The sequence below is a fragment of the Elephas maximus genome, chromosome 17 (genome assembly GCF_024166365.1).
Source record: "Elephas maximus indicus isolate mEleMax1 chromosome 17, mEleMax1 primary haplotype, whole genome shotgun sequence".
NCBI lineage: Eukaryota > Metazoa > Chordata > Mammalia > Proboscidea > Elephantidae > Elephas > Elephas maximus.
In genome coordinates this window covers 34,583,865-34,595,088 of record NC_064835.1, presented here as the reverse complement: position 1 = coordinate 34,595,088, position 11,224 = coordinate 34,583,865, and positions in this window count along the sequence as shown.

The following is an 11,224-nucleotide window of genomic DNA, read 5'->3' as shown; positions in this document are numbered from 1 at the left end:
TAGGCAAGGATGTGCTGGCTAGCTGGCGCAGATTGTTAGATTTTCAGGAATTTTGCCAGCCAGCTGTTAAATACAACAATTGTTAAAAATCAAATTATATGAACTTACGATTTAATAAATTAAGTTAAAAACAAAGGTAATGAATACTGAAACTATTTCACTAATTACTGTTATTCATGCTGTTGAACAGGAGTCCCTGGGTGGTGCAAACGGTGAAACGCTCGACTTCTGGCCAAAACGTTGGCAGTTCCAACCACCCAGAGGTGCCTCGGAAGACAGGCCTGGCAATCTGGTTCCGAAAGTCATAGCCTCGACAACTTTGTGGAGCAGTTCCACTCTGCACACATGGGGTCATCATGAGTCGGCGTGGACTCTACGACAACTACCAATAACAACATTCTTTTGAGCCAGCAGAAACACCAAGCCTCTGGGACAGCCTGCAGCTCCCAGAACCGAGAGCAGAAGGACACTGTGATGTGCCCCTCCACGTATCTCCCCAACTCCTCCTTCAGGGACTTCACAGTAGGAACTTAAAATAGGTCTTGGCGAGAGAACTTACAGAGAGAGGTCCCTGGGTGGCGCAAGAGGTTTGCACTCAACTACTGACCTAAAAGTTGGTGACTCAAACCCACCCAGCAGCACTGCAGAAGGAAGGCCAAGCAATCTGCTTCCTTAAAGATTACAGCCAAGAAAATCCTATAGAGCAGGGCGTCACCATGACTCAGAATCAACTGGACTGCCATGCGTTTGGTTTTGGCTGAGGAGTTTTTGTTTTTGTTTTTTTTTAACCTGTTGCCATCAAGTCTCCTCTGACTCATAGAGACAGAATAGAACTGCCCCGTAACGTTTCCAAGGTTGTAATCTTTATGGAAGCAGACTGCCACATCTCTCTCCCAAGGAGTGGCTGGTGGGTTCGAACCGCAAATCTTTCAGTTAGCAGCTGAGCGATTAACCACTTTGCCACCAATTCTACCACTCAGGGCTTTCAGGGGAGGGCTAGTGGCAGTTAAACATTTAGTGCCTGGAGAGGGCATGGAGAGGAGGGAGGGGCTGGGACTGAAGGGGTGAGAGAAGAGTATCTTCCTGACAGGGAGTGGCAGAAGGACTGGTGAACAACAGAAATACCAGATGGTGCTTCCTCCGTGAGTTGATCTCATTTGATCCTTTGGCCGAGTGTTGAGCAGGGCATGGGAGTGGGAATCTGAGTGTGGGCCAGGTGGGAGACGCCATTGAGCCACAGGTTTCCATCTAGTTTGGGGGAGGTCCTGAGCTGCCCAATTTCAAGCTCTAGTCCTTGAGATCCTCCTTATCTCTCCATAGAATTGACTTCTTTCTTCTGACAAGGAAGAAAAGTAAGTAGAGAAAGGAAAGTTTTCCCATCTGTCCTGAAACTTAGAAAATCTTTCCAGAACCAAAGCGTTCTGAGTCGTGTTTACAAGAGGAGAAGACAGGAGAGGGAAGTGTACAAGGATTTTACACATAAAGGGTCTGGTGTGAAAGGAGTTTTGAATGTCTTAAGAAAGTGCTGCTTATCTAACAACTCTGTTGTTCAAAAAAACGAGAAAGCGAGGACAGGTCCGTCAAGGAAGAGCACTTTTTGTCCATTATCTTCACCCCATGAAGGACCCATTCTTAGAAAAGCCTCCTGGGACCTTGGAACAGGAAGATGGCTCAAATGCCCTTAATTCTACTGGGACCCCTCCTTAAATGAGAAGCAAGGAGCTGAAATTCGTTATGTGAGTGAGTAATAGATGGGTCTCTCCTCTGCAAGTGAAAGGGAGATTATGCATATGGGAGGGCTGGTGTGTGAAAGGTCACAGCCACGAAAACTCTATGGAGCACAGTTCTACTCTAAAACACACAAAGTCGTCATGAGTCGGAATTAACTCAACGGCAACTTTGTTTAACATGACTGTGAATACTACTAATAGCTGTTATTTTTTTATAAAGTGCGGCCTAGCTTGCCCTCTAACTGCTGTCTCCATCCTCTAAAGTTTTCTGGTATTCCCAGTAGGGAAGGGAGGAGGGCTAATGGGATCGCCTTCTCGCAGCTGTTTAAGGATGTGCTCCGGAAGCCCTACTTTCATACGAGGACCCTGCACCCACCAACCTTAGGTTTCCCCTGTCCTCCATGATCTTAAGATCTTTGGGGATAAAAAGTGAATCCTCCTCAGGGGAAGACTGGGCCTAGCCTGTGCTGTCAGCTCGGCCTTCTGTGCCCATCGCCGACCAGGCTGGCCCCTTCTTGTCCTTCAGGTCTCAGCTCAGACATCAACTCCTCAAAGAGGTCTTCCTGGACAACCCAATCTAAGAAGCTCCAGATCATGATTCCATGTTTTATTTTATCCTCTACATAAGCTGACTTTGTCCACTTGGATCTTCTGACTGTCTTTACCTCACCAGAATGAAAGTGGGGCCTTTTCATTATATCCCCAGGGCCTGGCACATCAGGGCACTCCGTAAAGACTGAACCAATGAATCAACGTGATTCCAACCTCAGTTTGGTTACTTGCTGTCTGTGAAACTTTGGGAGAGATACTTCACTTGTACAATGTGGATAAGACTATCTCGCTGGAGAGTTTTGGGTGCCTGACACAGGGCCCCCGTATTCATTCATGACCTACACCTCACTGATGGAAACCTTAGCAGCTGCTTAGCTCAGTGCCCTCATTTCATAGCTGAGGCAGCTGAGGTTCAGAGAGACCAAGCAACTTGTATAAAGCTCCCCAGCCAACTGCTCCGCTCCATTTCACAAACTCCTTTCCCATCACTCTTTACCAGAACACGTGGCTGCAGCCGAATTCATCAGCTTGGCTTCCTCCGCTCAGAAGCTGCTATGTCAGCATGCATACCTTTATGTAAACCATTTCTCCCCTACAGAAATGCCCTCCCAACCTTTTCTATGCCTGTCTATATCCCTCACCTCCCACAGGAAGCCATTTGACTCAACTGACACAGCTCTGGCTGCTGTTTTCCCTTAGATCCTTGACATATGTGTATTTGAAGTCTAACTTAGGCATATTCACCTAAGCTTGCTGCCCCTCCGCTAGTTGAATGTTAAATCTTTTTCTGAGACCAGGCTATAGCCACACTGGGCTGGAAACTCATCAAAAACAGGGATTCCTTTTCTTTTATATCCACCTCCAGGACAGTCCCCAGAATAGTGTTGACTGCTTGGCTGAGCCAGGTGGGTGCAAGAGGTGCCAGGTACATCAGCCCAAAAAGTTAGTAGGAGGCAGGCATAAGGGTTCTGTTTGGAAACTTGGATTTCACTTCTTTCAGATTCTGACCATTCACCATCATCAGCACCAAGGATGCCTTCTGCCTACCTGTAAAATGACACACCCGGAGTATCTCCCTAAACCAGGAGAAAAGAGTTAAGGAGAAAATAGGGGTGGAGGAAAAGAAACAAGGAACAAGTTCTATGGTCAAGGCAAGAATTTTATAGGGAGGGAAGTGTCTAAAAGAAGCCTCCCAGTTCCTCAAGATCAGATATTATAACTCATTGGCTTTATAATATTTGGATTTAGATCAGTATTTACATGGCAACATGAAAATAGATTTAAGAATGTAACATGTTTTCTGCTTTACACTTTTATTATTGTTTGTCAAAGATCCCTAAAAGCCCCAGATGTATTTAATATCCCCTTTATGGAAACTGTGCCACAGAGATGGGCAAAGCAGACAACATGCAGGAAGTCTCAGGCCTTGGGAAGCTGCCTGGAAGGCCCAGGGAGTGTCAAACTGCTGAGCTGCATCATCGACTGGCTGCACAACTGCTAGAGCCCTTGCCAACCTTCCCCCAGATGTGGAGACAGCTGAAGCAGCTGGAGGCTCATCTAAGGCCCATGAATTACAGCCCTGGGCCTGGGGCCATTCTTCATTGTTCAGAAGAAATATTTAACTCTGTTCTTCCCTCTCAACCACCCACTCAGTTTTTGTTTTGTTTTGTTGTTTTTCTCTGAGGCTAAGAATTTAAACAAATGTCCCTCAGGTACCTAACTTCTGCACTTGTTCTCTTGGATGCTAGGAGGTTAGAACAAAGAGTCCTGACTTGGCTTAGGGAAACTCACCAAATAATAGTTCCAGTCTGCCTCTTTCTCCCACCCTAAACTCCTTCACCCCCCATACAGTCTTAAATAGCAGCCACCAACCTTGTATCCCAGGATCCTCAGTTCCCTAATATATTTTATAGATTTACACATACACACCGAAGTCAATTACTTTGGAGCTCTTGGCAGTTGGGGGCCCACCCACACCTTCAGTTGTCAGGATGATTGAGATAGGAATGCCTAGAGCTAAAATAAAATGGGTATTAAATCCTTAGACTCTTGTCTAGGCAATTAGAAAGCAGTCAGTCCTTTCTGCCTAACGAGCTTCTGGCTCCTCTGTTCCTCTCATCACCTACTTTCTCCATCATCGGCAGCATCCAAAATGGCAGCTTCAAGATGGAGCTTGAATTTGAGACTCAGGTCCTTCACCCCAACCAACAGTAAAGGACCACCTCAAGACGACTTCTTCAGAATGCTGGACGAGGCCCCGAGATAAAATGTATCATCCCCACAAGTGCCAGGCTTTCTTCAATCAACTTATTCTCCTTCATAATAAAAAGACTTGACTATATGTAGTATTGGAGGATCTGAATTAGTTCATATAGATTACCTCTTTTTACCCTCACAAAAACACCTGGGTGGGGTACAGGGGAAGGAAACACGAATTATTAACATCTCCACTTTTGGTAAGAAGAGGAGCGGTTAAGTGACTTCTCAAAGATCTCCTTGTTAGTGACTAGCGGAAGACCAAAACATTCATCTTGTATGAAGTCCCAGCCTAGCGCTGCTATCCTGCCTTTCCTCTCCCCAGGCCTTCCCGTTTTCATTATACACACAGTCCTTTCTCACCCATGTCACAGTACACCCCACCTGTCCTGTTACAGACTCCCGTCCATGCATAGTTCTTCCCAGTCCCCCATCCGTAGGCACCCTCCTCCTCATACTCCTCATGCATATACACACCAGTTACTTTAAATAAAACGTATAAGAATCCAGTGAGTTGCCGTCAAGCTGAGCCTACTCTGGGTCAAGAAGTAACTTTATGGTCCTAAAGTAACTGGATCTACTGTCTTTGGAGCTTTTATAAGAAGCCACAGAAAACATCCGTAACAGAGGGGTATTATTTAATTGGCATTAAAACAGCATTTTTTCCAATGCATTTCTGTTTACTTCCCTCTTTCTTCCCTCTGTGCTCTGGCTCTGAGGGGACTTAACTCATCTACTGCAGCAATTCTTAACACTTAGGGGGCCACGGGTCCCTTTGAGAATGTCATGAACACTATGGAGCCTCCCCCTGAAAAACTCCCAGGCACATACGCACACACAATTTTGCACACAACCTTGGGAGATTGTGTGCAAAAACCCATTCTTCAGCTCCGTGAAGCTTAGCAAAAGCTAGCTATGCCCAAAGAAGAGGAAAGGTCTCTTCTTCTTTTAATAACCCACAGGACAAGCTGTTTAAAAATACTTGAAAATCAGATAAGGCTAAGCCAGGACCTGAGCCTCAAACACCAGCCCTTATATGACAGAACGGTCAGGGGCAGGAACGGATCCAGGTCGGCGCCCCAAATTGCAGATTTTCAAGCCAAGGCCCAGCCTTTCTCCATTTTATGTTATAGTATTGGGGGATGCTAGTTAAATGCCCCAGTGCCTGAGTGGAACAAGCGATTAAGCACTCGGCTACTAACCAAAAGTTTGGTGGCTCAAATCCACCCAGAGGCTCCTCAGAAGAAAGGCCTGACGACCTACTTCCAAAAGATCACAGCCGTTGAAAACCCTGTGGAGCACGGCTCTACTCTGACACACATGTGGTCGCCATGAGTTGGAACCAACTCACCAGCAACCTGTTAATTTTCGTTGATTTTTTAGTTAAATGACCCAGTCTCCTGGAGCTTTGAATCCCTTCTTTATGAAATAGAGTGTTCTTATTACCTTCAGTAAGGATACATCAAACCCACAGAGTGAATAGCGTTATTTAGGATTCTTATCATTAGGAAGTATGACACAGAACTTGTCCTCCAGGAGTCTGCAGAAAACCTGAAGTGAAGGGCAGACTCTTGCTCTCTTCATCTGGATAAAACAATGAGTAGGCATTTAGCCTGTGGAAACACAGAGGCAGGCAGCCCTTCCATCCATGTTCCTGCTCTTCCTTCCTTGTCTCTCCTGCCACACCTGCTCCTCTCCGCCCTTTCCACCCCTTGTTTTTGCCCCTCCCCCACCACCACCTTTTGTGTTGCTCTGTCTAATTTTTCTCTTGCCAGAGGTTTCATTCACACTAAAGTAGAAATAACTCATAACAGACTTGAGATGTTTCTCTTTCAGATATATTCACACCTTAAAAGGATGAAAACCTTTTTCAAAACGAAGTTCTGATGAAAGAATTTCAGACAGCAGCCAGCAAGGGAAGAGGCTTTAAGAGGGAAAGACAAGAGAGGTGACAAATTGACCTTCTGAGGCAGAGCCACCATCAGTGGTTGGGCAGGTTGTGCAAAGTAGTGCCCTGGGGACACAATCCTCATAACCCAGGATCCCCAGAAACAAGCCACATGCACAATTGCTGATTCCATCTATTCATCCTGCTCTCAACCATCACGTCTTCCTGAATCCAACAAGGCCAAGATAGAAGGGTTCCCCTTTATTTATCTATTGCTCTCAAAGTTTTCGTCTAGCATCTGATTGAGAAATGTTTTGTGGAATCACACCTCATCTGTCCCTAACTTTTATTAGCCTAGTCAATGTGAACGAACTCACTCCAGGCTTCTCACCTTTCTGTTTCTCTCCTCAAGTGGAGAAATGGGTGGGCAATGTGAGTGAGCATCTTGAACACCAGAGGTGAGAGCAGGGAGCCCAAGGTGAAAGATTAACTTCCAATGAAGCATCCACAACCCAATGAGCATAAGGCTTAAGGGCACTGGAAAACAGAGGGCCAAAAAAGCTCATATTTAAGTAAAGAAGAATATAAAATTAGCACTTCACCCGTGGTAGGAGAAAATCTGCATCTGGAGGCCCTGATTCAGGCCCAATTTGCAGCTAAATGTGGGTCACAGAGCCAATCCTGAGGTGCCCAGCAGACCCCACTGTCCTCCTTGCTTGGGTTCCCTCCAATGCTCTGCTGAAAACCCAGATGGCATCTCATTCAAAAGGCGTTTCATGTCTTGTCTCCCTTCTTTCCTCTTTCTCACACCTCTGTGTACCCTCCTTGCCTCTGTGCACAGCCAAGAGGTGATGGGATCCAGCAGTGTCACTTCTTAGCCATCCTGGCAGTTGCAGCCCAGTAACTTGCCTAATACTTTCAAGCTGTGGTCATTGAGGCTACAAAAGTCAAGTCACTCGAAGTAAAGATTCCTCCCTCCCTCCCCCTTTTGCTCCCTGTGCATCTTAGGCTGGGTTCTTCAAAGAAACAAAACCAGTGAAACGTATATATATAAATTTATGGAGAGTGATTTAACTCAAGAAAATGGCTCATGCAGTTGTGGAGGTTGGAAAGTTCCAAAACCTGTGGGTCAGGAGTCAGGGTGAAGGCTTCCCCTGACTCACATGGTTGCAGAGGGTAACAAACACAAAATCAGCAGGTCGGTCAGCAAGCTGCTGTCTCATGTCGCAAGAACCAAAGGTCAGATGAAGATGATTCAGATGCAGGATCTAGAGCAAGAGTGAGCCTTGCTAGAACATCCATTTATATACTGGAACCAGGCCATACCCCCAAGGAAATACCCTTTTTAACTAATTGGCTGCTCACAGCAGATCTCATTATATAGGTGATTACATTATATCTGATCTCAAATTGGAGGTGATTACATTATATCAGGTCTCATCATGGAGGAAATTACATTATATTACATTATAGATGAGCAATCAGTCCAATGTCTACCAAACCACTGGCTGAGAACCATAGCCTAACCAAGTTCACATATAACATTAACCATCACAGTCCAACCCTTGTCAGTTGGCACCTGTACATATCTCCTTAAACTGTACATAACCTCTAAATGAGGAAAATTACAAGGTCATATTTGCACCTAACATGACACAACCCACCTGCATACAACCAAAAATGCACTAGCCATATTTACATCTTATGTTTTATAAGTAATGGGACAAGAGAGAGAAGAAAACAGAAATATTATAGATACACACACCCATACACATATAGGAAACCCTGGTGGCATAGTGATTAAGTGCCACAGCTGCTAACCATAAGGGTGAGCAGTTCGAATCCACCAGGCGCTCCTTGGAAACTCTATGGGGCAGTTCTACTCTGTCCTATAGGGTCGCTATGAGTCGGAATTGGCTTGACGGCAGTGGGTTTGGGTTGGTTTTATACACATATAATAAAAAAAGGAAGAAATACTCATAACAATTAGAGTCTTCAGTCCTGCAACAGGTCATGTGGTCATAACTGGTATTTAGAACTACTTTCTTCCACCCCATTCCTATTCCCTTCTTCCCCAGCAAACACATCAGCTGTCATGCTTCTTGCCTGGTGGGGTGATCCAAACCTTCATTCCTGAAGGGTCTAAGCCACAAGTAGTCGTACTGGAATGGGGTTGCTATAGTTTTCCGTTGACTTTTTCACAAGGCATGATAGCACTAAGAGACCGCCCTAAGGGATCTCCTGCATTTCAGACATACTCTCCGTTACCTCCATTATGTAATGTCAGTCCAACTCCCCCTTGGTAACCAAGATCAATCACACCAGCCAATACAGTAACTCCCTTCTTTGCCTGTTGATTCAGAGGCATGCAGAGCCCACAGTGGCTGGGTGGCATTCTTAACATTCATTCCAACGGAATCAGGGTTGTGTCTACAGGTGGGAGCATTCCTCCCTTTGGAGCTAAGACTTCTAGACACACAGAGCGTAGAATAACGGAGACAGGAAGCAAAAATTCTGTGAGTGGGTCACTAGGGGTAATAGCAAGTGGTGTCACTCCCATTCTACCCCTTGATTCCTGGATCCATGAATCCTGGCTATGGGAGAAACAGCACCATATACTGGATGCTGGTTTAGACCATATACAGCCTCCTGGAGAATATTTAAACCCTGCAAAGTATTGTCACCTAGCTGGAGCCATAATTGTGTCTTCAAGAAGCCAGTCCATTGTTCTATCAAGCCAGCTGCTTCATGATGATGGGTAACATGGTAAGGCCAGTGAATTCCATGAACATGGACCCATAGCTGCACTTCATCTGCTGTGAATTCCTCCATCTGAGGCAATGCTGTGTAGGATATCACTATTGTAGATGAGGCATTCTGTAAGTCTGCTGACGGTAGTTTTGGCAGAAACACTGCGTGCTGGCAAGGCAAATTCATATCCAGAGTAAGTGTCTATCCCAGTTAGAACAAAAGGCTGCCCCTTCCATGATGGAAGTGGTCCAATATAATCAGCTGGCTACCAGGTTGCTGGCTGATCACCTCGAGGAATGGTGCCATATCAGGGACTCAGTGTTGGTCTCTGCTGCTTCGGCACTCAGCAGGAGCTGTACCCAAGTTGGCCTTGGTGAGTGGAAGTCTGTGTTGTTGAGCCCATGCATAACCTCCAAAGAGGACGACTGGTTTCTAAAGAGCGCGTCATCCTATTAACTTGATTGTTAAAATCTTCCTCTGCAGAGGTCACCATTTGGTAAGCATTCACATGAGACACAAATATCTTCACTCCTTTGGCCCATTCAGAGAAGTCTATACACATACCTCTTCCCCATGCCTCCTTGTCACCAATTTTTCAATCACATTACTTCCAAGTTCCTGACCATCCAGCCAAACCACTGGCCACAGACCATGAATCAGTATAAAATTGCACATCTGGCCATTTCTCCTTCCAAGCAAAGTAAACAACCAGGTGCACTGCTTGAAGTTCTGCCCATTAGGAGGATTTCCTTTCACCACTGTCTTTTAGTGAGGTCCCAGAAAGGGGCTGTAGCGCTGCCACTCTCCACTTTCAAGTGGTGCCTGCATATCATGCAGAACCATCTGTGAACCAGGCACTAGTTTTCTCTTCCTCGGTCAATTTATCATAAGGATGTCCACATGAGGCTATAGGTGCACATTGGGAAAGGGTAGGTATGTGACAGGAGTGAAGATCTCGGGCATCTGAAGGACTTCCTCATGTAACTTATTTGTGCCTTCAGGTTCTGATTGAGTCTGATCTTGTATATACCACTTTCATTTAATGATGGAGTCCTTCTGTGCAGGTCCAACTCAATGACTCTCTTTGTCAGGCAACACCCAGTTCATGATGGGCAGCTCAGGCCACACAGTGACTTGGTGGCCAATGGTTAGGTATTCGGTCTCTACCAAGGCCAAGTAACAAGCCAAAAGTTGTTTCATGAAAGGAAAGTGGTTACGTATTCTGGAACTGGGGAAACCACTACAGGATGGGTTCAGGGACTCCATACTTCCCTACTCTGACTGGTGGACCTCAGTGACATTTTGGGTCTCCTGGAATTAGTGTCAGTTCGGAGCCAGTATCCAGTAATCCCTGAAAATTCTGATTATTTCCCTTTCCCCAATGAATAGTCATACTTGTAAAAGGCTGTGGGGCCCTTTGGAGAAGGCTGGGAGAAAGATTAGCTGTATATATTTTTGGCAGTGTGGTGGGATCTTTCCTCAAAGGGACCCAGCCTTCCCTTCATTCAAGGGGTTGTGAGTTTATAAATGGGCTCAAGTCTGGGAATTGACTGAGGCACCATGACTCTCTATTCTGGTAATTCAAGTTAGACTACCAATCTAGAATTCTTTCGCTTGTATAGATCAAGTAAATATTTAGTGGATTTCCCATCTTCTTCTCTCCTAGGGACACCATGACTAAGTAGCCAACACCATAAGTCCATACGATTCAGACTATTCTGATTACTGCTTTGACTCTGCTTTCCATATAGGTAACCATGCCCACCTTGTCTTTGTCAGTTAAGTGTCACCACTTGGCCCCTACCACCAATCAGCCCCACTGTAGTTAGCTGTCTTAGTTCAGTTAGGGCAGTCCTACTGTTAAATCTGACTTATAAAAAATAGAAATCATAGCAGTTTTCTAGGATACTGGGGCTCCCTTCACAAATCTTTTCCTCACCATTATGGTAAAATGTGTTCCTTATGGGCACTCCATGTGTGGGTCTTTGGGTCTAAACTGATAAATCCACTCTAACGTGCCAATTCACCCAAGCCTTTAGGTACCTTT